This window comes from Cotesia glomerata, linkage group LG3 (genome assembly GCF_020080835.1).
Source record: "Cotesia glomerata isolate CgM1 linkage group LG3, MPM_Cglom_v2.3, whole genome shotgun sequence".
NCBI lineage: Eukaryota > Metazoa > Arthropoda > Insecta > Hymenoptera > Braconidae > Cotesia > Cotesia glomerata.
Genome location: NC_058160.1, coordinates 4,691,076 through 4,718,217, shown reverse-complemented (window position 1 = coordinate 4,718,217; position 27,142 = coordinate 4,691,076). Strand labels below are relative to the sequence as shown.

The 27,142-nt window shown below is 27.8% G+C and overlaps 1 protein-coding gene across 2 annotated transcripts in view; it reads left to right on the top strand.

Moving 5' to 3' along the window:
• The first annotated feature begins 305 nt into the window (after window positions 1-305).
• Window positions 306-27,142, top strand: part of LOC123260754 (small conductance calcium-activated potassium channel protein) — a 230,617-nt gene continuing 203,780 nt past the window's right edge. Inside the window, exon 1 of one of the 2 annotated variants that reach the window (XM_044722044.1) lies at window positions 306-617. The gene's annotated coding sequence lies outside the window, so the exon portion shown is untranslated. The remainder of the gene's footprint in view (window positions 618-27,142) is intronic. The other variant, XM_044722045.1, reaches the window with a different exon arrangement.

Genomic DNA, 27,142 nt, shown 5'->3' with positions numbered 1-27,142 from the left:
ACTCGAACTTTAGACCACTAACTTGTTTTGTGCCAGTACTATTCTATACTTATAGTTATTCTACACCATACATATTCACATATATATATATATATATATATATATATATATATTTATGTTTAGTTATATATTTTTATATAGTTGTTCCCCTCTTTACTTATCCCTATCAATCCTCCTTGTTTGCTGTCGTGTCCCGTGCTCGGTATAGTATAGTAGTACAGTAGTAGTACGACAGTTTGGGTAACCCAAAGCCGAAAGTACTCGAGTCTGTACGAAGCTTCACGATTGCGTCGCGAGGGCAACCACGTTTCTACCCTCAGTGTGCCGTGCGGGTAGGTTGCATCGCGAACGCGTTTTACTGACGCCGAGCGCGTCTCTACGCTCATATAAACACACGTCTTTTGTACGTTTTATGCCACACCTCCCCTTTATATTTTTTTTTATTTTTTTGATTTAAAAAGTTTCAATTAAAATAAAAAATTGTTATCTAAAAAAAAATCGTGGATTAATAAAAATACTTTCCAGTTAAGTGACATTAAAAACATTGTGTTGATCATTTAGTGCTTTTACTTGGTGATTGTTTTAAAGTCAAGGAAATTTCTCAATGATTCATTGGGGTAAGGATAACTGAAGACTGCTATCATCTAATTTTTAGTTTAGAATCATTCACTTTAGCTAAAAAATTATTTTTACGGTGTATATTTTGTAAGATAATTCATAGGAAATTGTACAGTTTGTGCATTCAATGCAGTTGGTTTAATCGATTTATCGATTATTATTATTACCATCATCATCATTATTATTATCATTGTCATAATAGATGATTAGATATTTTATTAGTACTTTTGTTTGTACATTATACGGTGTAAATTTGGGAGCAGTTCGACGGGCAAAGTTAACGAAAGGAAGTTTTAATAATTAATGGGAATGTTTTGTTAGATTCTGGTGTACATTATTTACTCGGTGTTTCCATACGTTATCCACGTGGCATTGGTATACATCGCGGTGGCACGCGATAGTCTTGAATGACAAATAGCGTGTAACTTAATCATAACGTGCACTGTGTATCCGAGCTAATACTTCCCATTGGAATTCTTATTTTATTATTATTATTGTACTATATTCCATTACTATCACTAATAATACGTAAATGGCTATGACTATGATGTTATTATTATGATTTATAATTATTAATTTTTTTGAGTCATCAGATACTTTTATTTTTTTTTCTATATGATTCGAGTGAGGACTCATACGTCAATTACACAATTGACTGACAGGAAAGTTTTTTTTAGATCAAATAGATTTTTTTTGCATTTATAAAAATAAAAGATAGTCTTGACTTGGAAATAAAAAAAAATACAACAGTTAATTTTGGTGCAATATTTTATAATAAATTGACAATATAAAAATTTGTGGGGTAAATATGAATTACTCAGGGAGAAGAAGCGAATTTTTTATTCAAATCTCGGTGTGAATTTTTCTTAGGGGAGTTTAATTTATAGCAGTTAAAAAATCCGAGAGAAAATTTGAGTAAATCATCGCAAGGCTTTTCGTTTTATTTTTTTTATGAGACAAAGCAGCGAGAAAATAACAGTTTAATGTGCGTATTTAGTCAACGTGATTGGAGTAATTAGTAAAATTAGTTGTATTTAATGACTACACGGTTAAATGGTGCTAGAATGATATTGGATTGATTGCAATTAAATGAAATATAATTTCAAAGTAATTAGTTCAATATTATTAGTTATGAAACAGACGAAAATAACTCGTAAAATAATGAAGTTTAGTAACGAGTAAATTTTCTTATTCTATGTTTTAGAATTTATGATGCAGTAAAAATTACTTAGTCATAAGTAGGATTCTATTAACATCTGCAGTACCTGCTTCTCAAGGGAATAGAAGAACATTGTTTCCATAAATTACACTTTACACTCTCGTAATATGCTTTCGTAACAATTAATTATCCTCTAATAGTTATTATTAGTATAATCAACCTAACGTGTATAATGTTTCATAATTTTCAACCGCGAAATTGAAATTTGATATTCTTCATTGAATATTGAAAAAATTAGTACAATTTAATGAATAATTTATCCTTTGCCAACCGTAAAATTAATTTTAATTTCAATTGATCAAAAGTAATTAATTGAGAATTTTTTTGAATGAAAAAAAAAAATTAATAAAAAATCTAAGAATTGTTTCTTATTTAATTTTTTTTTTATTTAATTTTTTAATATCTTTAAAATAATTCATTTAAAATGATTTATTAGAAAATTAACTATGCTCATAATTATTAATTATTGCATGAGCTAAAAATTTTTTTAAATATTGAAGACTTGATTATTTTTCAGTTTGTATATTATAAAAAATTTTGCCGAAAAATTTGCAAATAATTGAAATTTAAATAAAATATTTGATGAATTTTGATGAATCAAAAAACAAAAAAATATTTTCAAGTAATCTGAAACTTTAATTTATTAATTTAAGCACGTGAACTTTGTGTAACATACCTCAATGTACACTAGGAGAAAATCCAATTAAGGCCAATTGCATGCCTTGAATAAAAATGCTAGAGTGAAACAAAAGAATAAACTCTTGTGGCATATTATGTTATTCCGAATACAAAAAGATCAATTCCGGAATTCAGGATGCTTTTCTATCCCTACTTATTCCTTGTCTCGTTTTTTTAGACGATGAAACTATTGATTTTCGGAGTTAATTAATTAGTTAATCAGAGACAAGATAGAAGATATGGCGTTTATATAACTTTTTTTCATCATCAAGCATCAAATCACGCACATGTCCAGGAAAGGAAATACAAGGGGTCGAGTAAATGGTTTCGGTGTGGAGTGTCTTGAATTATTCTCTTTTGAGTTTCATATAACGCAAGTGGAGCCCAAACGAAATAATTCATATCCCCGGCGTACACCAGCGGAAAAATTCCGCAAAAATTACTGCAGGGTGACTGAGATTTTTTTTTTACTAGAGTTGTTTTTTTTACAATTTTAAAATGAAAATTTTGTTGGGTTGAAAAAATTATTTAAACCAGCTGAAAAATTTTCCAGATTCATCTCTTCTGGTAAAAAATCAGTTTTTGAATAAATAATTTATGCACCCGATGTTATGCATTGTACGAACGAAAACCCTAGTGAAAAAAAATAATGACTCGAATAACACAGGCATGTTTTTATAATATAATGTAAAGGGAGGGCTCGACGGTCAAGTGGGGACGCTAAGTAAATATCGGAGATTGATTCTATAAATTTAAATTATTTGAAAATAATATTTACTGTTATGGTTATTTTGGTATACTAAAGATAAAAGTTATTTTCATTTTTATATTACACTTATAAGAAATTTATCTTTTGTTGCTACAATAAATAGAAGTATAATTATTTGAAAAGTTATGTGTTTAAAGAAAATTTTAATTTCATTATTTCATCGGAATAATTTTGACTTGATATAGTTTTAAAGATATTTACATTTTATTAACTTGAATTTTTTTAACTTTTCGTTAGATTTGAAAAAAAAAAAAAAAAGTATTTTTGTTAGAAAAAATTATTTTCTCGTTAAAAAAAAAGTAAATAAAAATCGAAAGACCATCCAATAGAAAAATTGGTGAAGTTAAAAAACAACACAGTTTTTAATTTTATCGAAAAATTTTTCTTTTCTTTTCCAAAAATCCGAAAAAAAAAAAAAAAAAAAAAAATGATAAAAATAACTGAATTTTTTTCTTCAACAAAAATTTACAAAAGAGTCTTCTGATAATTCACTTTTTAAAAAAAAGTCATAACTCATTAAAAAAAAAAAAAGTTAAAATTATTTTTCCCTATTTTTATTGACGGACTAATGGAATAGTTTTAAATTTCATAAATCTTTATTCTCTAGTACGCTCATATCATATTCCATGTTATAGATCGTATCAGAAGTATTATAAAAAATGATAACAATTTTTTTTACGGTTATTTTCTCAATTTCCAGTTTGTCACTGATACCCTATACCGATTTCACCCTAGTTTTTCCTGCTATATCTAATACTAATACCTAATTATGATTTTGACGTGAAAGTAGAAAGAAATAACATGATTCGAAATATAATATACGTTTCTCTTGTGAAATGCAATCTTATTTCTCCTCACTCCTTAGCGTTAATACTTCATAACACAGTGTGCTGTGTTTCCATGGAAGCCAAGTTTCCTTTGTTACTTATTACTGAAGCTCACTGAACATCACTCATACATACAACATTACACACACTCACAGGTACACATATAACTCACACATACAAGCTTGGTTTAGCGTCGAAAGTTGAATTTACGAACAGAACTTTATACTCTCTACAATACGTACTACATGAATTGAGATTAATGAATCTTCAGACAATACATGATGCCAATGCTATTAAATTTATTTTTTATTATTACGAGATATTAAATTTATCAAGAGAATTATTAAAATTTTTATTTGTTTACCTAATGGATAAGATCTTCTGTTAAGTTTAAACTTTTAGATTAATTATGACGCATCTTGAGAGTTCTTGAATTTTAATAATATGTCTAATTAATAATTCATAGTGCTTTTTAAGAAAAAGTTTGGAAAATCCAAAAGTGCACGACTCATAGTACTCATTTAATTATGAAATATTAATAAAACAAAGAATGTGAAAAAAAAATATATAAAACCGCTAAAATAGCACGATAATGCGAAAACGCCTCTAGTGGGATAAATGTACACAATATATATATAGATATACAGACTTCTGGTTTTTGTTTTATTTTATTAATTGTACATAAACGACACTGAATTATCTAGCCATTTGCATTCGGTGACCTATAATTCTCTCAAAGAATTAAAAAAAAAAAATTTAACTCAATTAATGCATTTTTTCGCAAGTTACAGTGTTTTCAGAGTTTCATACATGTCGGACAGGAAAATTTTTTGACTTATTTTGATGTTTTTTCCGTTTCTATTGCACTAAATCAATTTTTAAAAAGTGTCAAATTAATTTCCATTAAATTATCTTGACAATAGTATTCAAAATATCTCGATTCCGTGAAATAACAAGACTATAATAATAAAAATAGTTACTCAAATAGGGCAAAAAAAATTTTTCGATTGTAAAGCACTCTCTGATGCTTCGCATCATGAGTCGTGCAAAACTTTAAAATTATAAATAAATTTTGATGGAATAAATTTTGTGAGTATAGAATAAACTCGCAAAATTATTAATATTTTGGACTTTTACTTTTAAATTAAAATTCTAGATAAAGGACAAGAGTTACAAAAAAGTCATAAGTACGATTTTTATAGAAAATTGAATTTCCTAAGAAATATTTCTTACGATTTCTTCATACTTTTAAAAATCTACTCATAAATCTTTTGTAAATATTTTTTCTATTCAACTTGATAAAAATTTAACTGATGACTTGCAAATTAAAATTCTTGTTACCAGACAAATAATATAAAAAAATAATAAGCATCATGTTTGTAGAGAATAAAATTTCCTACAAAAAAAGTTTCTTATAATTTTTCCTCATCTTTAATATTTTACCCAATATCTTAAATCAAAACTTTAAGAATTAAATCTTATTGAATCAAAATTTTTTTTCATTGTCAGCAACGAAGTCTTCACACGTTTCTGACCATAGAATTTCGCAACGCATACTAATGAATAAGTACTTCATCATTATTGTCTCAAATACTCCCAAGTAACACCAAGCAAAATTTCTTTCTACAAATAAAGTTTCTTTTCCCGTGCAAATAAATCAAAAAAGCAAACCGAAAGTGTAGCAATCAACGTTATATCGAGTGTTTATTTTTTCCTGCGAATTTTATGACTTTTTTCCACCTTTCTTAAAACTTTTGTTCTTTTTCCTTATCATACTTGTACTCTGAGATCAAATGGCCCTCGCTCGAATGAGAAGAAAGCCCGCATCAATGAAGAAAGAACTGAAAATGCGACTCACGTTCCAGTGGAAACAGATCCGAGCGTTGAATGGTCAGACGGTGGAGAAGCACGGTTGGAAAAAAGGATGAAGATGAAAGTGAAAAAAAAAGTATTTAATAAAAATAAAAGCTTACATATTTTGTACGTCTTTTATTTACTTTTTACGTACTTAGTTAGTTGTTCTCGCGTTACCCCGGTGTGATTTCGAAAATGCGTTCTTTCAGACGAGACTAGGTCAAGATTTCAGTGAAAAAATCTCTAATGACAATGACTGATTCAACAACACCACATCTGCATGTGCGTTGAGAGTGAAATATAAAAACGAACAGAAAAAAGTTAAAAAATGGCCTGTCATACTTGTTTTTACGTTTATAAATACGCAAGTTAAAAATATCTTGATGGAAAAAACGTTATTCTCCATTACACGAAAAGGAATGCTTGAAAAATTTATATTCTTTTTGTAAGAATGTTTTTTGAATCATAAAGTACTAAATGTTTTAAAATATTATGTATACTTATTGAAATTTTTGCAGTTATATCATCAATGCATTCAAAATCAGTCAAATGCATTTGTTGCAAAATTTGCTTGATGTTATTTGCTTTTTACTCTGAAATGTCAAATTATTTAAAAGCTATCAATCAATAAACATCAAAACGTGAGTTTTTTAGCATAAACTTTTTGTATTTTTTATTTTTAAAATAAGAATTACGCTAGAAATTGCCAATTGTCAAGCATGATAAATGAGCAGAGATATATATCAAAACTGACACTAATTTTTCAATTTTTGTCACAAAAGTTAAATATAAAATAAAATTATAAAAACAATATCTCAAGCGCAGTAAAATTAGCAGTTTGAAATATTTATATTTATCATAAAGGTAAATCACCTCAAAACGAGGGTAACTTTAAATTCTTTCAAAGGCGTTGTAGTCTATAGTTTCTATAACGTTTATCTCGGTTATATTTTTTTTCGATTCTCTGTAGTGTTTTTTACTGTAATTGTTTGTCTGTAAATTTTAATATTTTAATTAAGTTTTTTTATTCATTTTAATTATCAGCTTTGAAACTTAATTAAATTTATTTCGGTGAATAAATATTCATCTAAATTTTTCCACGAGAAAAAAAGTACAAAATACTTTTTATATTGACAAATTTGTACAGTCTAGTTACGTTTTATTCACAATTAATATATTTAGCACATACAAATTTTATGATCCATAAAAAAAACTCACGGATTTATAGACACGTAATACAGATTTATAAAGGAACATATAAAAATGTATATTCAATTCGGAGTTGGTACGTAAAGAATGTTTAAAAATGTAAAAATACTTTTGTCGATAAATAATCTACGTAAATTTTATATTTTTAACTTACGTAATTATAAATAGTGTCTGTGCATAAATATTCATCATGCGCAGATACTTAAAAGCATATTAAATCTTTTAAGTATTAAAAATTTGTATAAATAAAAATGAAAATAAAAAAATTGTATTTACGTTTACAAAATCGGATTCTGGTTTATTCACATATCGGATTATGACTATTAAATTATCTCTTTTATAGCGAGGAGCTTTTTTTTATTTTATCATTAATTAAATAGAAAGTTGGAGTTTTCATTAAAAATGCTAATATGTTTGGTAGGAATTATTTTCATGCAAATTGTTTTTTAATTGTAAAAAAAAAGTTTTATAAAAAAATACGATAGCGATATTAAAACTTTAATGAGTTTTATCAGTCTTGTTAACAGAAATATTTTTTTTAAATAATGTGTTAAGAAAAAATCTATGAACAAAAATTTTAATGTAGATATGTCAATTGATCTGCAGCTTGTATGTGCAAATGTATAATCATATTTAATTTTTTTTTGTAAAATTTAAAAATCTTAACTTTACTTTACTTTCTTCAATATTCAAATGATTATTTATAATTAAATTTTCACATTATTCCAAAATTTCTCAAAAAAACAGAGGCTACATATTGTAAAAAAATTAAAGTTCCATAACTTTAAAAATTATTCATACAGACACAAAGCTTAAAAGATTAAATTTTCTTTTGCTTTGACATTAACAGGGCGTCAAATATAACTTTAATCACATATCACAGTAGACTTATATCTTTTTACATACATATATGTACAAGTATAGACTTGCATAGCATATCTGATATGATATAAATTCACGGACGTACGGTCTCACAAAGCGGCCATGATTTATCGCGATATACGTTTCATGCGCATATTCACTAATGGCTTTTACTATCCGCGTATTCGTATTAAATACAAGTAAACGTCATGTATCCTTCATCAAATACTTTTGTATTATAAACTTGTGAATTTCTCTTTTTCTTCAGTATCATTTACTTTCTTGAATATTGTGATGACAAAAAATAGTAATAGAAGTTTAAAAAAAATAATTTGTTAAAACTTTTGATTCGTGTTTGTTCTCATTTAATTTATTATCTAAACTTAAATCTTAAATGCGAGTTTAATTATATGCTCGCAAATAATAGACCACAAATAATGATGATTGCTTCAATTAAAAAATAATGAACCGAGCAGATATAAAAATTTTTTTTTTTGTTTTTAGGTATATATATTTCTATTAATATTTAATTTTTATCGATTCACAGCATTAATTTTTAAGGTCTCAATTGTATGAATGACAGAGATATAACAATGTAACAATAGAAAAAGTTATGGAGGGTGGATGTCAGTTTTAAAGGCATCAATTAACATAGAAATGAGTTGGCTTTTTAAACTTGGAAAATCTTTAGGGAAAACAAGTACAATATTTTATTCAGTGATAAAAAATTATAAATTCAACAGTTTTGTAGGTTTTATTATTATTATTATTATTATTATTATTATTATTGTTTTAATATATGACTCGGTAATTTTAATTAATAAGGAGGATAAACAAAGATAGTTATTATTATAAATCGAGATACCCAATCCAATTCATGAAGAATGACTAATTTTTTCATTATTATTCCTTCACTATAATATTTTATCGGTTAGGTATGAGGTCTCGGCTGTCCGAATTATTTTTTCATTTACCGAAAAAAGTTACACTTTTTTGAGTAAAAAATAAGTAAGTAAAAAAAAAGAGTAAAAAATTATATCTTTACACATTCTCAAACAAAAAAATTGTTGAAATAAATTTTAGTTGTTGTATTTTTACCTAAGATTTTCTCTGATGACATGAGACCTCATACCGATAAAATATTATGGTGAAGGAATAATAATGAAAAAATTAGTCATTCTTCAAGAATTGGATCGGGTATCTCGGGTTATAATAATAATTATCTTTATTTATACTCTTTATTAATTATTATTATTATTAATTAAAACTATTTTTTTCTTGACCGATTGTATTTTTATAAATTACATTATTAATTTAAATTATTAATTAAATTATTAGTTTTTTATTATTATTATTATTATTGTACATATTAATAGATTAAACGTAAAACATAACTAAAAGTCTATTAGATACACAGTAAAGTGTCGACGTTTATAATTAAAGCAAACGTGACATAGGATTTACAGTTGAAGCGTTAAACGACGTTTTACGTTGAGAGACTTGTGCGAGGAGATCTATAAATAGATCGTAACCAAACTTTTTTTTATCAAAGATCCGAGAGAATTTGTTAATTATATAATCCAATTAACCCGTTTACCGTATAAATGATAAATATTAAAAAAATCATTGATGTCTATACAGTTTTTAAAAGTTTTAATTGATACTCAGCATTACATTGATAGAGTAGAAAGTAACGCAAATATATAAATAATGAAAATATAAATACGAAATAAAAGGGATAAATGGAAGGTATAAAATAAATTAAATTGATTGTCAATATTATTTGATGCACACATCTTTCTCATCTTGAGTGTTGCTGAATGTGTGTTTTATGGAGCGTTTAAATTCAAAGTAGTTTCGTGATATTTTCAGCTTTGTCGGTATACTGAGTCGGGGAGTAAAAATAGTATTGAAAGAAATATGCATTTTCGGAGGTATATTTTCTGTGTGAGAAAACTGAGAGTAGAAGTAGAAAGCAAAGAGACTGTCTGTTATGTATCAATTGTTTTCTATGATAAGTAAAACATTTATTTGACACATATCATTTCAGAGATTTTAAATACTTAAATATTTCATTTTATATTTATGTCAATAAATTGTTATATTTTATTTTTATTGAACGATTTGATTCATAAAACGTTTAGCAATTTTTAATAATAATGATATTAATAATAACAACAATAATATTGACTAAAAATTCGAATTTTACCCCCACGGAAAAAGTATATATTCTGGAATATATTCTGAAATATATTCTAGAATATATCCGAGAATATATTCTAAATATATTCCGGATATAGCCCGTTTTGCCCAAGGAATATATTTCAAAAGTATATGCCTGAATATATTCAGTTTATATACAATGGATCAGACCATAGATCTGACGACAGACCAGACTATAGAACAGAAAAAAATTTTGAGTAAAACGGAATACAAGTGAGTGCATGCCCATATATTCCGGAATATATTCCTTGGGCAAAACAGGTTATATTCGGAATATATTCAGAATATATTCTCGGATATATTCTGGAATATATTTCAGAATATATACTTTTTCCGTGCGGGTATCTAAAATCAATAATTAAATTATAAATAGCCAGCCTAATATAATCATTAGCCATGGTTTTGAACATTATTACCACCTAAAGGCAGGAACCGCAATGTAATAAGGTCAATATAACTGTGGTGTGGTTTATCTAATAACGAAAGTGTCAACCTACATGTACTATAATATTAAGCAAATTTATATCTACTAGAAAATTGAACGCGCTTCTGTCTAAATGTTTATCATCGACAATTTAATCAATATTTTTACAAATTTTACTCATTAATATTTAACCGTTTCCATGGTAAATGTTGCCTTAGTAACCATTGCTATGGTAACCGTTGTCAAAGTGATCACCATAGCAACGGAAAGCGACAACAATGAAAACGTCACATCAACTTTTTAATAAAGGATATTTGGGTGCATTAAAAAACCGACGAAGCTTTTTTTTTTCAAATGATCATGAAATTTTGTCCGGAAATGCAAAAATAAAAACCCTATTAAAATTAGAGCTTTTAATATTGATATTTAGAAGAAGCGAATCTAAATTATCTATTTTCCATTTAAATAATATGAAATAGTATATTACACACCTAGGGAAGTAAAGTAAGAAATGTCTCAGATCACATGTAATTGTTGGCCGAGGCGAAGCCGAGGTCAACAAACATGTGATCTGAGGCTGAGGGAAGTGTTTTTTTGTCCGACGAAGGCGGAAAGCGGCAACTTAGTTTAGCGCAGCGGGACGAAAGTTGCCACTTTCCGCCCGGAGGGCAAAAAAGAAATGTTTCTAACTGTTGGAATTATATCTCGTCATTAAAGAATTTACCAACGAACGCGACACATTTTTTTATAATAAATTGAACGCCGTATAAAAATTGTTTCTTCTAATTTGAAAGAAAAAATTAATATTTTAAAAGTCGAGGTTAAAGTTGAACGTATAAAAAAGTCAGTTTTTCTTTCATCTTCAGCGATCTCAAAAAAGTTAATATCAACATACAATAAATTGTATAAAATGTAATTTAACTATTTTCAATATTTTGAAATACCCTGTGAAAATCAAATTAATTGAATGTCGAGATGTATTAACTTGCTATAATTGACATGTTAATGAAGTCTATCTTGACCACAAGTCATCAGTAAATACGTTGCATAAATTTAAGCTTCACTGGACTTCACTATCGATTTAACATGTACTTTTTTCGTAGATTATTTTTAGTCTCTCGCATCAGTCAAGGAGCATCTACAGATAGTTATTATTAATATACATCAATGGCCTTTGATCTTTTATATTCAGTTAATTAATACGCGGAGCAAAAGATTGTAAGTTCAACATCGAGTCTTTTTTTACCACTTACATTTTTAATTATACGGTTCTTTTTTAATGTATCAAAGTTAAGGACAAATTTCTTTGGGATTAATTCGGTGCAGCTGGTAATCGATCCATTTAGTTCCTAGTTGATAATAAGACTAAGTATAAAACAAAATTTAATTTATGCGACACGTTGTGAATCAGACAAATGACCTATTTGCATTCTTGCCAGAAGTTTTACGTTGATGGTAAATGAATCCTTCAGAGATTTAATTTATTGATATAAGATATCTAAAAGTTGTGACAAAATAGTTGAAAAAAAATTTTTTGATAATAATTAATATCGATTAAGAAAATTTGATAAATTTTTCTAAACATATTTTAATGCAATAAATTACCCGAGAAATATTTTTATTATTATTAAAAATTAATAATCTTATCTATATTTTTTACATTGTTTTCGTAAATAATTATTTAAAGGAATTGTAATTAGATCAGAAATGTCAAAAAGTATCACGATTACTTTGATTTACACGGTAATTTTGAAAGAAAATTTTTTTCTGGGACATATGAGAACATAACCAAGCATTAGTTGACAATTTGGTAATTTACCGAAAAAAATTCTTTTTCAAATTCTTGATACAGAAAATCTTTTCGAATATTTAATTGAAGCTTTCTATTTTTTTCAACATCATTTATGGCCAGAATTATGAAAAAAAAATAAATTAGGAAAACGGTTGACCTGAAGGCCATGCCTGCAACTTCCCGCTAATTCCATACCTAGGCGCTTAAAATTGCACTGATGACGTTTTTGAGCTCTTCGAGCTCAAAAATAAAATTTATGTGTTATTTGGAGCTCTCTGAGCTCAAAGAGCTAGCTTTGCGATGCTTTTGAGCTCGTCGAGCTCAAAAGTCTTATCAAAATTCGATAAAACACGATTTTTTTAATTTTCAAAATGCTATAATTTTTGAATGAATCAACCAATTTGCACGCGGTTAGCGGCAGTCGATGTAGTTTTTTGAGCTCTATAAATAATTTTAAACAAAAAAATTGATCTGATGAAAAATTTCGAAGTTATTACAAAAAAACACATTATTCGATTTTTTTCGACAACGATATCTCACGAATGCATCAACCGATTCTGACGCTTTTGGTGGCGATCGATGCGGGTTTTCAAGTTTAAGAGTTGATTAGTTTTTGAGGTTGATCGGTTCAGCCAATTCGGAGATATTAAAAAAAAAAAAAACAATTTTTTTTTCACTTTTTTTGCAATTTCTCGAAATCTACTGGTCCAAATCGGTTCCAACTTACAAGAAATCTAAGTTTGGCGAAAACCTTTCGAATGACACCAATTGCAATCAAATCGGCCAGGCCGTTCAGAAGTTATAAGAGGTTTACATACATACACACACACACACACACACACACACACACACACACACACACACACACACACACACACACACACACACACACACACACAGACGTACGGACATCATCGTAAAAATAGTCAGGGAAGCTTCTTAGGGCTTCAAAACGTCAAGATTTGTTGAAACCTCGATTTTTGCAAAACGGGGTGAAAACAATAACTCCCCGATTTTTTGAAAATCTTCGATTTTCTTAGCGGAAAGTTAAAAATTATAAATGTAAAAAGTGGCAGAACACTAAAATGATGTGAATACAGTTTATTTTTCAAATATCAAAACTAAAAAAGTTATCATATAATATTAAGTATCCCCAAAACCTTAAAAAATATTGCGTTGATTACTTTCTTTTCCCGAGTAAAACAGAATTCCGCCGCAACACCGCTGCACGGCTTTTAAGCGCCGCACCACCGCTGCACTACAGCCGTGACAATTTTGGTTATTTTACAAGTGCCGCATGACCGCCGCATCACCGCCGTGACAAGTAAAGAATTTATCTATTCGCCGCACTACCGCCGCACCAGCGCCGTGACAAGTAAATAAATTTCTATTCGCCGCACCACCGCCGCACCACAGCTGTGACGCGCCCGGGTAAAAATAAAATTATTAATTTTACGAAAAATAATAAATTTTGTTCGACCGCCGCACCACCGCTGCACCACCGCCGCACTATACCGCTGTTTGATGGTATATACATTGAAATAAAATATTTGTTGATCATTCAAATAGCTTAACTAAATTTTTAGTCAACTATGGCTTGCAGCGCAGTTGGCAATGTTCGAGACTTCCATGCAGACGATCCATTTTCGAATCCCATCACAGTTCAATTTTTAAAATTCTTTCAGAGTATTTTGATAGGCGTACCGCTTCTGTGCAACCCGAGGACTAAATTAAAAATCTACATCAACAATACGACTAAAAAAATCAATAATTTCGCGGTGCTTTGGCCTGGTTTAAAAAAAATTTTTTTTTTTAATATTAGGCATTTGATTAAAAGGAGGTTGATCAATCGGTCTTACATTAATATTTCTAGTCGCATTATTTATTAATTAATTATTGCGTGATAAATTAATTATGATACCATTTTTGTGAAATTGTAGGTATGACTTAGCATTGGTGCGGCGGTGGTGCAGCGGTGGTGCGGCGATGCTAGGGGGAGTAAATTTTTAGCGTGTGGCGTAATAGTCCGCCAAACGGCGGTCGTGCAGTGGTGGTGCGGCGGTCGAACAAAATTTATTATTGTAAAAAATAATAATTTCATTTTTACTCGGGTTCATAGATCTGCGTAAATTTGTTTATTTTCAAATGTAAGCGCTAATCCAACTTAAAGTGGGTAATAAATCAAAACTATTTTTTTAGACTTTTTCTCTAGAATCATAAATCCAAACTTCACGATACAATAAGTTACAACTGTGACTACATAACAACTCAAATGAGCTAACAAAAATAATGATGATAATCATCAATATTAATAATCATAAAACAGCAACACTAGTAGCACTAAAATAATTTTTCCCTTATATTTAAATAAGGCATAATAATTTGAGTCTATAAATACTCATCTTTTGAATATAAGTACTGGCAGATAGCCAACAATACAAAGTATATTTTTAACCTTTCTGTCAGAGGAATTCGATGATCTATGATTGGGTCAACATATTGGTAATAATTCGAATGCTAGTTTTGACCTCGAGTGTCAAGACTCTACACGAAACACCAGTTAGCAACAATAGCTTTTGTTTTGAGCTAAAAAAATACCTAAAAGTGTAAAATGTTAAGTGTTACAGACTTTTGAAAGCGTAAAAATAAAATAGATGAAAAAAAAAATATGTTTACTTGAATTGACATTCAAAAGTCACGTATTTTTATGTAAAGAATAAACAAAGATAAAAATAAGAATAATTGGAATAAACGATATGTATGTTGAATCTTGACCGAATGCCCCTCTGTGTACTGACTCCTACTCAAATTCATGATGTTGTACTCATTAGTCTTTGCTGGTATTCATATCTCACGTATGCAGTATGCAGTTAGGGGCAAGTTGCTCTTGACTACGTAACCCAGTGAATTGGTTGTGTACATATATGCTTCCCGGCACTCTACACTACTCGAGCTGATGGTAATGCCGGTGAGTTTACTTCAAACCAACCACTAGTAAAAAGTGAAGGTGAAATGCCTGAAGATGAAGTACTTCTTATTTTTCCTTGCTTTGCTTTCATTTTTTGAAGGGAAACTTTTGTAATTGGAATTGTAATTTTACACGTCGTTTCATACTTTTTTTTTTTAAATGCAAACTTGATGATTAACTCTCGGGTAGGGTAGAATTTTACTCAGTCGTTCTTTATTAATGAATTCATGCCAGCTTTTAATTAGATGTTTTTTCAATGATCGGTATATCACTTTTATTTGATAATTTTCAGTAATTATAAGTAGTTCCGTTACTTAAATTCAAAACAAATAATCAACTTCAGTTTTGTAGGCCACGATAAAGTAAAAACGATTGAGAAAAAATTTCATGATTAAACTGGGGTAAACTTTTTTACCACTCAATTTAATTTATATAATTTTTTTTAAATTTAATGTATGAGTTTTTATAATTTATTTAAATCAAAAAATTAAGAAGACTATTTGTAAAGATCATAAAAGTAATTACAAACAAGATCTCTCATAATTTTTCTATGCCTCTAATATTTTACGCTTTAATAAAAAATTTTTTTCGTTTCTTGAAAAATAAAAAAAAAATTGTTTATATCTTAATTTGCATTAAAAAATAATTTTAGAATAATTTAACGCGATAAAGTATTAAATATCACTTTTATGCTGTGTTTCAGAAATGATTCGATTTTATAAATTTTCCCTTAATGTTTTCGAAGGAAAGTTTAATCCTTTAAGGTCGATTTTACTGTTCGCGAGGGATTAGCGAGAAATGCAACTGGATAAAGGCAATTTCACCCGTACATATTAAGGCTTAAGAACTTTCAACGGGCAATTTAGCTGCAAAATTAATTTTAGCTTTACTTCAATTGTTGAATGTTAAAAAGATATAATAATATTAATGATGAATTTAAATTTGTAATTAATAAGTTCAATTGTTAAATATTAAATTAATATTTTACTAAAACATATTAAAAAAAGTAAAATAAAGTTATTTTCTATCAAATACTGAAAAATAGTACCAAAAGTTCATGACCAGTTTAATCAGTAGAGTTTTGTTTCACCCATTAATTAAAATAATTACAGGTATCACATTTAGTAATTAATGATTTTCATTCCAACTGATATTTAACCTCCGTATCGCTTTTTAAAATATAAAATTATAGTGGTTGAAGCTGGTATTTCACTAGATATTTAATTGAACCGTAATAGTTTTAGCTAATTATAACTTAATTATTCTTTCCACCTAATTTTTAACATGGTTTTTAATTTAATTATTAATCAAACCAAAGGTTGGCAATAGCCTAATCGGCTCGGTACCTGCATTTCGAAAGAGTGGGACCAGGGTTCGATTCCGGCGCGCACCAATATTTTTCAATGATTATAAACTAAGAATATGTGCGTTTCATTGCCAGCCTCTGTACCGGTCGGGTTTTCTGTGGTTTTCCCATATAGTTATGGAGGTAAAATGTCATTATAGAAGTACCTCCATACTATTTAAGACCGTAATGCAAATGCAGGTACTGATTATAACGCGTAAGTCGGCCACAGTCGCAGCACATGTGTGTCGGGCATGAAAGAAAAAATCCCGACATGCAGGGGGGTGGGGACGAAAAAGTGGTTGAGAGTTATAATGACGGGGTTGAGAGATTATATTGCGGAGAAAAAAGTGGAGAGACAATAATTCCCCACCCTCCCTTGTAAAACACTCTACAGTGATACAAGTAAAACCATCCTCAATTATAACCTCATTATTAATCAAACCAAGAGTATCATTTTATTAGTTTCTTATTTTTTAACTTCCCGTTATCAAAATCAATAATGATTAAAAATTTTAAAGATATTGGTTTCACCCAAATTTTCAAAAATTGAATTGTTATCGAATCTCTGCGTTTTGAATTCCTAGGAAGCTATTACAACTATTTTTACAAATATGTCAGCATCTCTGTACTTATGTGTGCGCATGTGTGAGTGTGTGCAAAAGCTTTTTATAACTTTTAAACTGCTTTACGAGATGATACTTAAATTTTTTTTTTAATTCGGTCCGATACTCTTTTAATCTGAAACAGTGATTTTTCACTGTTTCACAGTTATAACCCGTGCAAAAAAAATCTGAATCAAAATGAATTTAAGATTGAAATTCAAATTTTGATATAAATATAAATTAGTTTTGAGCTCAATCCAAATTTGAAATTGATTTGTAGATAGAAATTAGCACACCTGTAGAACTTTCGATCCTGCTTCAGAATTTTAATAAAGACTTAAGAATATTTAGGATAAATTTTATATATAAAATTTGTGAACAAATCAATTTCAAATTTGGATTAATCTCAAAATTAATTCATATTTGTATCAAAATATGAATTTCAATCTCAAATTCATTTTGAATCAGAATTTTTTTGCACGGGAAGTATACCAAGTAGTATACTTATAACTGTGAAATAGTGTAAACACACTAATATCCAGTGATTTTCAATGTTTCAGATTTAGAGTAGATCCACAGATTTGGTAGAATCTGGCGCCAAGTTCCGTTCAAATCCGTTGTAAACGGAGCGCTAGACTACCGACTATGTTTACTGTAAGCAGAACGGTATTTTGAGGTTGCAAAATTTTATTTAATTTTACGGTACTTCTTGGCCTAAATTTTATATTATAACAGTAATTCATGCTTTATTTTAATGATATTAATTAATTATATTCAATTATAACAATTAATCTACTTGAAATTATTAAATTTTATCAGCACAAACTATAGCAAGCTCAAAAATTTCGATCCTGACTTTTTTTCTATGTAAAAAGTGACATGCCACAGACTAAATAATTTGAGAATGCATGGTAATCTTCCAATAGATGGGAAACTACAGTTAAAAAAATACATTTCACAGCTTGCATCTACATCCGCCAGGGTGCGCTGGAATTGTTTTTACATAAACTGTAGCTTCAAGGGGATAGTTTGCTATAAAAAATGCAGCCAACGCGAGATTTAAGTTGGTACCAATTGTAAATTTTTATTATAATTACAAAAAATACTAAAATCCGAACAAAAACAGTTTCACTGTAAAAAAAATCGCGCCAAGTTCACGTTCATAGGACTATTAAGAAAAAAAAAATTTCTTTTTTCTTTACAAAAAGATATAAAATTAAAAAATTGAAAAAATCCAAGTAACCGATATGATTGTATTTGATTTTCGGAAATTAAAAAAAAATTTATTGTAAATTTGAAAATTAAAAAAAAATTTTGGAACGTACTTGGTGTGCGTCATTGTGTATTTCAATTTTTTTAAAGTCCTGATAAATAGATTTTACGAATTTCATTAAAAGTAAAATATTTTGCAACCACGCACACTAAATACGTACCAAATTTTTTTTTAATTTTCAAATTTACAATAAAATTTTTAATTTCCGAAAATCAAATACAATCATATCGGTTACTTGGATTTTTAATTTTTTAATTTTATATCTTTCGTAAAGAAAAAGAACTTTTTTTTCTTAATAGTCCTATGAACGTGGACTTGACACGATTTTTTTACAGTGAAACTGTTTTTGTTCGGATTTTGAGAAATCTCAAGAATAAAATTTTTAAACAAGTATTTTGTTAGAATAATTTTAATATTTCTATACTGATCATATTCATAATTTAATCAGATGAAACCTAAAACAAAACAACGCAAATTGCAAAAACCACAATAAAGTTGGTTGATTTGTTCGACAGATCACAGACGAAAAATTTCAGAAAAAGGTTTTTTTTGCATATCTTCGAAATTTCTTGTCAAATCATTTTGTAGATAAAAAATTTTTTTGTGCTCAAAAACTACTTTGAATACCGCAAGAGATACTACTTATTGAAAAATTCAAAAAGTGTTTTTTTATTATAACTTTCGAATTTCTTATAGAATCATTTTACCAATAACAAACAATGCATAAGTAATGTATCAAACGTTTTAAACTCAAATATAGCGAGAAGTTCTAACCGTGGTTAGAAGGTCAACCATGTTTCAGATTTTTTCTCTAAAAATTGTAATTACTTTTACAGTATCAAAAAGTTCATAAAATTAGTAAAAAAAAAAAAAAAAAATGTGTTTTCAATTATTGGAAACAAGTATTTATTAAAACTATTATATTTTATGTTTGTAATCGCAGTAAGTAATAACAATAACGAAATAAAAAATTGAAGTCGTACGTGAATCGACCCCATTTTACAATTTACTTACTATCACTATCACAATTTACAATATCTATCAAAGTTCTGCCGTGATACCGTTAACATAAACTTAGTAGTAAATTGCAACATTTGTCTATAAAATAAAATTTACTATTTACCCGATAAATTATTTTTCACGACTAGCAGTCCGTCTATATCGTACAACAATAGCTCGTAAATTTATGAAATTAAAACCATAAAATAAAAGGAGTACTAACCTATGAAATTTATCTGTTATAATTGACCGTTCTTTATACGAGGATTTGAAATAGTTTATTAACTTTTGTACTTTATCTATTTTTAATCGCTAAATAAATAAACTCTTCTATTGTTCGTGAGAATAGAAGATTTAGTTTAAGCTTGACAGAAAAAAACGGAGGGCTGGGACATAACGTATTGGATTATTTACAATTTATTACCAAGTTTCACAATAGAAAATCGATGCTTAAAAATGTAATGATAATTTTTGGAGTTATCGGTGCGTAATTAAATAGGGGTGTGGAAGTTTTGTTTGAATCGAAATAAATAGCATGATTTGATTCGATCTTTGAGTTAAATATCGAATAATTCAAATTATTTGATAAGTTTTGAATATTGACATACCTCTAGTATATGAACAATCAATGTGGTTCCTTATTTTGAGGTTTACACTGGTATGGTAAACAAGCACGATTATGACAGTGATACTGACAGTAAATCAAGACAGAAACTAAGTAGCAAGCAAATTAAGCTATTGTTTTATCTTGCTAACTTGCATTTATTTGCATTACCTGGAAATTACCTTATTTAGGCTGGTTAAATAAGTTTACAAAAAAAAAATCTCAACTCAAACCAAGAACATTTTTGTCTTCAATTTTTTTTTAAATTAATCAACTTATTAATTTTAATTCAATAAATTCTTCTTAAATTAATATTACTAAAAATTTTAATTATTCAATTTTTGAAAACTTAAATAAAAATATTCAAAATCAAGAACATAACTATTTATAAATATTATTCAGTTCTAAAACTTATGCTCTTTTAAATAAAAGGAAATTTATCACAGTAATTTTTTTGGTTTAAAATTTGTTCTCTTGAATAAAATTAATTTTATTGTCGACGTATGACATAAAAAAAAAGTTCAGTAACTATAAATTTTAACTCCCTCGGGACAATATATACATTGAATTCAGCGTATTTACAATGAATTATGACCATGACAATACAAAAAATCTCGTTTTAAAATTTATCGGTCTGATGTTCCACAGATATAAAGTAGCGAGCATTTAGAAACAATAATTTCGATCATTTTCACAGAAAGATATATTGAATTGGCGTATAAGTTACCGTGAATGTGTGATCGTATTTATCAAAAAATATTAATCGTGACACCAATGATATTTCAACACTTAATAACCCGCTAAAATTGTGTAATTTTCGCTAGTATTGAATATATTTATGAAAAATAGTTATTTATTATTCCGACAAACGTTCCGTAGCAAACTCTTTGGAATAATTAATCATTAAATTGAACACAAAATGTTCTTGTCAAGTTTAAAATTTAAAAATTCATTGCTTTTTAATGAAAGAAAAAAATGGTTGTTAAAATGGCTTTGTCAGAATGGATTAATTTGTCAAGCAAACTGTCAAGTTTGCGTACAATTTAAACTTTTAATTTACTCATGAAAACGGAAGTAAAGAGGCAAAAATTCTTATTAAAATTCATCTTCCAATAGTTGACTTAAAACTTTGAAATTTAAATTCGAAAGTTAATTAACTTACTTTTAATTTTATTGAGACTTTTACTAGTTTTTATTGAAAATGTCAGTGTTAACTCATTCAATCAATCATCTGTCGCATGAAAAAATTACAAACAAAAAAACAAATTGCAGATGGTAATTAAGCACTCGGATGCGCTTTGACTGCACTATTTTTCCCATCAAGGTTATAATTGAAAAACTCGATGTTTCTCTTCGTGACGGTTGAATTGCTCACTTTTTATTTTCATCGATTACAAAAACTCTAATGATACATGTACGAATAAATAAAATGCGAAAATTTTGAAAAGTTTCAAAAAATACATTGTAAACTCGATATAGCGAAATTAAAGAGACCGGGCATTTTATTACGTTATAGAAAGTTTTCTTCGAGAGTAAAAATGAGCGATAAATTTATAATCGACTGGTTTTTATTTTGATTGAATTGAGAGACAAAATTATAATAATACTTTATTTTTTTTTCTGTTTTTACTTTGTCAGTACTTTAATTGTATTTTTATTTATATTCGTTGAATAAAAAAAATTTTCATTTTCAAAAAAAATTTAGTTTATTTCTTTCTTGCATTTTCAAAATTTTAAATTCGGAATCTGTTTAAGTTTTGAATTTAATTATGCAACAGGACTAATTTTTTTTAGTCTATGCAAACAAATTTTACAGGATGATAGCGAATTACATTAAAATGGTGACATTGAACACATAAAAAGGAAAATAAACTAACAGTAGTATTAAATTGCATAAAAAAAATGATTGTTTCCAGTGTCTCTTTATAGGTCCGAGTATGTAATATTTGCAGTAAGAAGGGTTAGATTACTGGCCTTGAGTTATATATGCGGAAAATAACTAAAGCATGAGTGCAGTGACGCTCAAATGGTTGCACCGAGAAAAAAAAAAAAAACGCAGAAATAACTTGAGATTAAAATTTTTTCTAATAAAACGAGTGTGAGCACTGATTTTGCACATTGTATCCCATGCGAAAATTTTGTTTCATTTAAATTCATGCAAAGGATAAATAAATTTATATGATTACAATGTGAATTATTTTTTTTAATTAATTAAGAAAAAAGTAGGTAATTAATTATTTAAAAAATTATCTTTGAAAGGACAATTAATTTTTTTCTTATTGAAATTTAAATAATTTAATTTTCTCAATTAAAAATAAAAATAATAATAATAATAATAGTAGTATTAATAGAATATGATGTAAGACCTGAACTTTGACTCTACAAAAGTCTTTGTCTAGTAAAACTAAAAATAAATACGTGACTGCTAATTTTATATTATAAATACTGCAGAATAAGTAACAAACTAGTTGACGATCACTGCTAGACTATAAGCTCTAGTGTTTAATATTTTTACTTTTATTGACATATACTATCTGGATGTTTTAATCTACTCATATGTCATGCTTTCATAAAGGTTACATCTACTCCATTATTATAGTGATCTATAATTCTTATCTTTATTTTGTGAATCTATAATTATACTTTTTCGATTGCAATAGACTAAAATTATTTGAAGTTAACTAAAAAGTTACTTCTTGAATTATACACTTCTACTTTAGGTAATCCAACCAGGCGATAATGACGACGTTTGGCATTTTGTTACATGGAACAATGCATACTTGTTAAAGTTAGTTTTTGTTTACTCGTTTATTGTTCATTGTTTGTTAATTAGTATTGTTTGCATAATTTTATACCATTTTAATGAAGTTAATAGGTTTAATGATAAGTAATTTCATGGCAGATATCTGGAAAATTTCAACGTGCGCTATGTTATGATGTTAAATTATGTGTATGATATGTATGAATGAAATTTAATCTCAAATTATATTATTCTTATCGCATCTATTATTATTATCATAACTATTGTTTTTGTTATTATTACTATTATTATTTCTGATGTCATACGTTACTTTACTGCCATCTCAATCTTATACGTGTAGTAAACATTAGTTTTTTATTATCAATTAATTTTATCACCACTTTTTAACACAATTAGTGTCTTTTATAAATGACTTTTTTTTTAAATTAAAAATTATAGTTACTGTAGACTAACTGAAAGTGAAAAAAACAACTTGAAAAAATATTAGGATCAGACCAAGCTAGGAATCGAACCCAGATCTCTTCGAATACATGTCGGGTGTTCTATCATTTAAACTACCAGATCCCCTCTCCAATTCTTACTATTATTAAATATTTTTTTGTATGTAAATATTTATTTAACAATCAAAAGATTGATGTGATGATGAATAAAATCAACTACTGCACATGGTAGGCTATTGAAATTTTTGATAAATATGTTCAATTTTTAATTCAAAGCAACATATTATCGATACTTAGAAATTTCTTTTTAATTTATCATTTTCGAACTCAATAATTAAAAATCACTTTATTAATGTTCTTTGTGGTTACGTTGTCAGTACAAAGAAAAAATAATATTTACAATAGCCCAATAATTATTACTCGATCGATATGTGACGTTTTACATTATAATTAAATAACCCTGCACGTAGAATTGTTTTGTGCAATATTCTATTAAAATTTTTCATAAAAGTTTTTAAAAATTTTACGATTATTTTGTTTTGAAATAGACCAGCTGTTTTGTAGTGATTATAAATAAAAAGTAACATCTCGATATTTTTTCTAAAAGCGTCTGATCTTGATAAATGTAAAAAATTTGCAATTTTTATAGTTTAAACGCTGCAGCTTGAATCCTAAAATCGGTATCCAAAAAACAACGTAGAAATAAAAAAATAAAATATTCAAAGTGTCTAATTCAACAGGATATATAAATATCGAATCCGATTGTATAAAAAGGAAAGAATTTATTTTAAAGAGATATACAAATCGACGTGTTAAACCGCAGTTATGCTGATTCTTGATGTTCGAGCGACTATCGGCTGAATAAATTACTATGGTAGAGTATTTGCAAAAGCTTCGGATGGAATTGACATAGAGTTGTCTGGCTTTGCAGCTTAAAAAGCTATGATCGGTCTTTAAAGTCAAAAATGGATAAACCAAATTCGCAACCATACTCGCTTCTAATCTCACATAATCTGGTTTATCAAATAATGCAAATTTATACGAAAAGAATCGATTTTGTCTCTTAAATTGAGTCGTGATTGTGATTACATACATTTAAACATACGGACAAACCAATCAATACCCCGAGATTTGAAATTCGAATAGACTTTTTAAGTGAATGCCTCAGAAAATTGCTCTGGAATCGTATCAGTTTCCTTTTCACAATGCCGTACTTCGAATTCGATTAAATGTTCTACCCTTCAATCACTGAAAAGATATGTCAGAAGAACACGCTTCAAACCGTCATGCTAACTCTTCGTGTGAAATTTTCGTCGATTATCAAAAACAAGGAATTAAAATGATCTCACTTATTTTAATGACAAGAAATATATCGGATTCTTATTCTATTTTTTTGAGACAATACGTTCGTAAGAATAATTTGAACTTTTGGAACAAGTTAGTAGGATCTATATTTTTCAATAAATCACAAATCAAAGACTTGAAATAGTTCTGAAGCTTAAAATCAAGCGAATTTAAAGCATAAAGAGAGTAATTTTTCAATAATACTTTAAGTTTGTGGGTTAAACGCTGAGAAAAAAAAATACTTTTATTAAGAAAATCTGCTTGATACAAGAATTTATGTTCTTGAAAATTTTCAAGAAAGTGTTTTCTTAGCTCAAGAAATTGTTAAATTGATTGAAATAATTTTTACTTAATTTAAGTCAAGAGCCTTCAAACTAATATTACTTCCACTTCTACATAATAATCTAAACAGGGTAGTTTGTAGATTTTAGTGAATCGCAAATTTTTCCTAAATACCCTAAGAATTTCTCTATCTTAAAATAGAACTTTTTCTCATATAAGTATAGGAAAAATTTTTAGGTAAATATAGAAATTTTCTTTATGCCAAAGTGGAAATAATTCTTATTGTTTTTTCTTTGTATAAAAATCTTCTACATCCGCTTGAAGCTTCTAAAAGATACTTTACATTAGTAGTTCGTGACGAGCCTCGATAAAGACGTTTACAAACTGTCTGACATTTCTAGAACACAACAACTTTGTCCTCACAAAGGTTCAAAGTTCATGAAAGGTTTAATCATTCAGCATCTCTGAAACTCTAATAATTGATGCGTCTTTTTTTGCAACTATTTCCTTTTCAAAAAGCTTTTTACTAAAAGCTTTGTCACACAATTATTTACAAGATCATGAGCGCAGATACAATTTACTTGGACTTGTACCATCCTAAAATTATTCAACGGGAAACTTTTGAGTTTATATAGCCAGTAGAGTTGCAAAAAATTCAGCTTTAATTACATCCATTGAAATACTTTAAATTGTATGTAATTTTAAATATTTGCATGAAAGCATCTGAAGTAAGAACACTAGTGTGTTTCATTAAAATCTTATGTGAATAGGTATACTGTTAATTAGGTACAAAAGTCATGAATATGTAAATTTAGTTTTACTTTGAGTTAGGACTTTAAATATTCTTCTCTTTATTTCTGGCTTTGTTCTCTTTATTTTTCTCTTTACCGGATACGGGCTAAGCTAGAAACTTTTGTAACTAAGTAGCAGAAAGTTAAGAGACTGAATAAGCTGGATCTTTGAATTTTTATAAATTTTTTAAAGCTAAACACGTTTTTAGTTTTAAATTAACTACTTATGTATCGCTTTAATGCTAACTTTTCGATACTTTTCTGAAAGATAGTTACAAACTACTCCTTTGTACATTATTTTTACTCATTAAAAAGTTGGAATGCAACAGTATGTATGGTTATAAATAAAGTTGATCGCAAAAAGTTAAAAACTAACAAAACTGACTTTTTTTTGTTTCCCGCTTTGAAAACTACTAATTTTCAGACATAAGAATAAAATCAAAAGTTAAGTTTAAAAGATAATTTAAAAATTTTTAAAAATGCTTTAAAAACATTTTCCGCCTTTTGAGCTCAAAGAATTAAAAAATAACTAAGTAATAAATTTATAAGCGTTTTGAGCTTTTCTTTCAAGATAATTTTTTTTTTTTAATAATAATAAAAGTACAAAAAAGTGAATTTGCTTGATTTGACACTAACTTAAGGTCATAAATTTTGAAACATTACTATGTAAAATTCAAGAGAGGTATTATCATATTCCACAGTTTTAAATTGAACTTATGATATTCTTGAAGGGATCTTCACTTGGTGAAAAATACGCCGTTTACTTAATTCGGTATTTCACTCTGATAAAATACAAAGTTACGGAACAAGAACAATATTATTGCGATGTTATATTATTCAAATTTAAATTTAACATAATTTATAGGGAAACGGCACAATAATATAACAAGATTCACATAAAGATAATGAGATCTTGATATTTTGATGCAGCTCAACTTGTCACATGAATTTTATGGGCTCGACCTAAATTGTCTTTTCTGAAGTGTCAGAGTCACGCGAAAGTACGAGCTACTATCCCTTGTACATGGTATCCGCAAACTTTCCACCCCACAGAAGCGGATCCGAGGGGAATGTCTTCGAATATCACTTACATACCTTCTGTAATGCATTAGTAATACTATATTTGCAAACAAATGATCCTAATCGGTTAAATAAATGGTAACTAAATTTTTTAAAAAGTTTCTTCGACTCATCAAGAATAAATATATGGTTTCATTCTATTTCTGTGGATGTAATTTTAGCCAAGAAAAAATGAT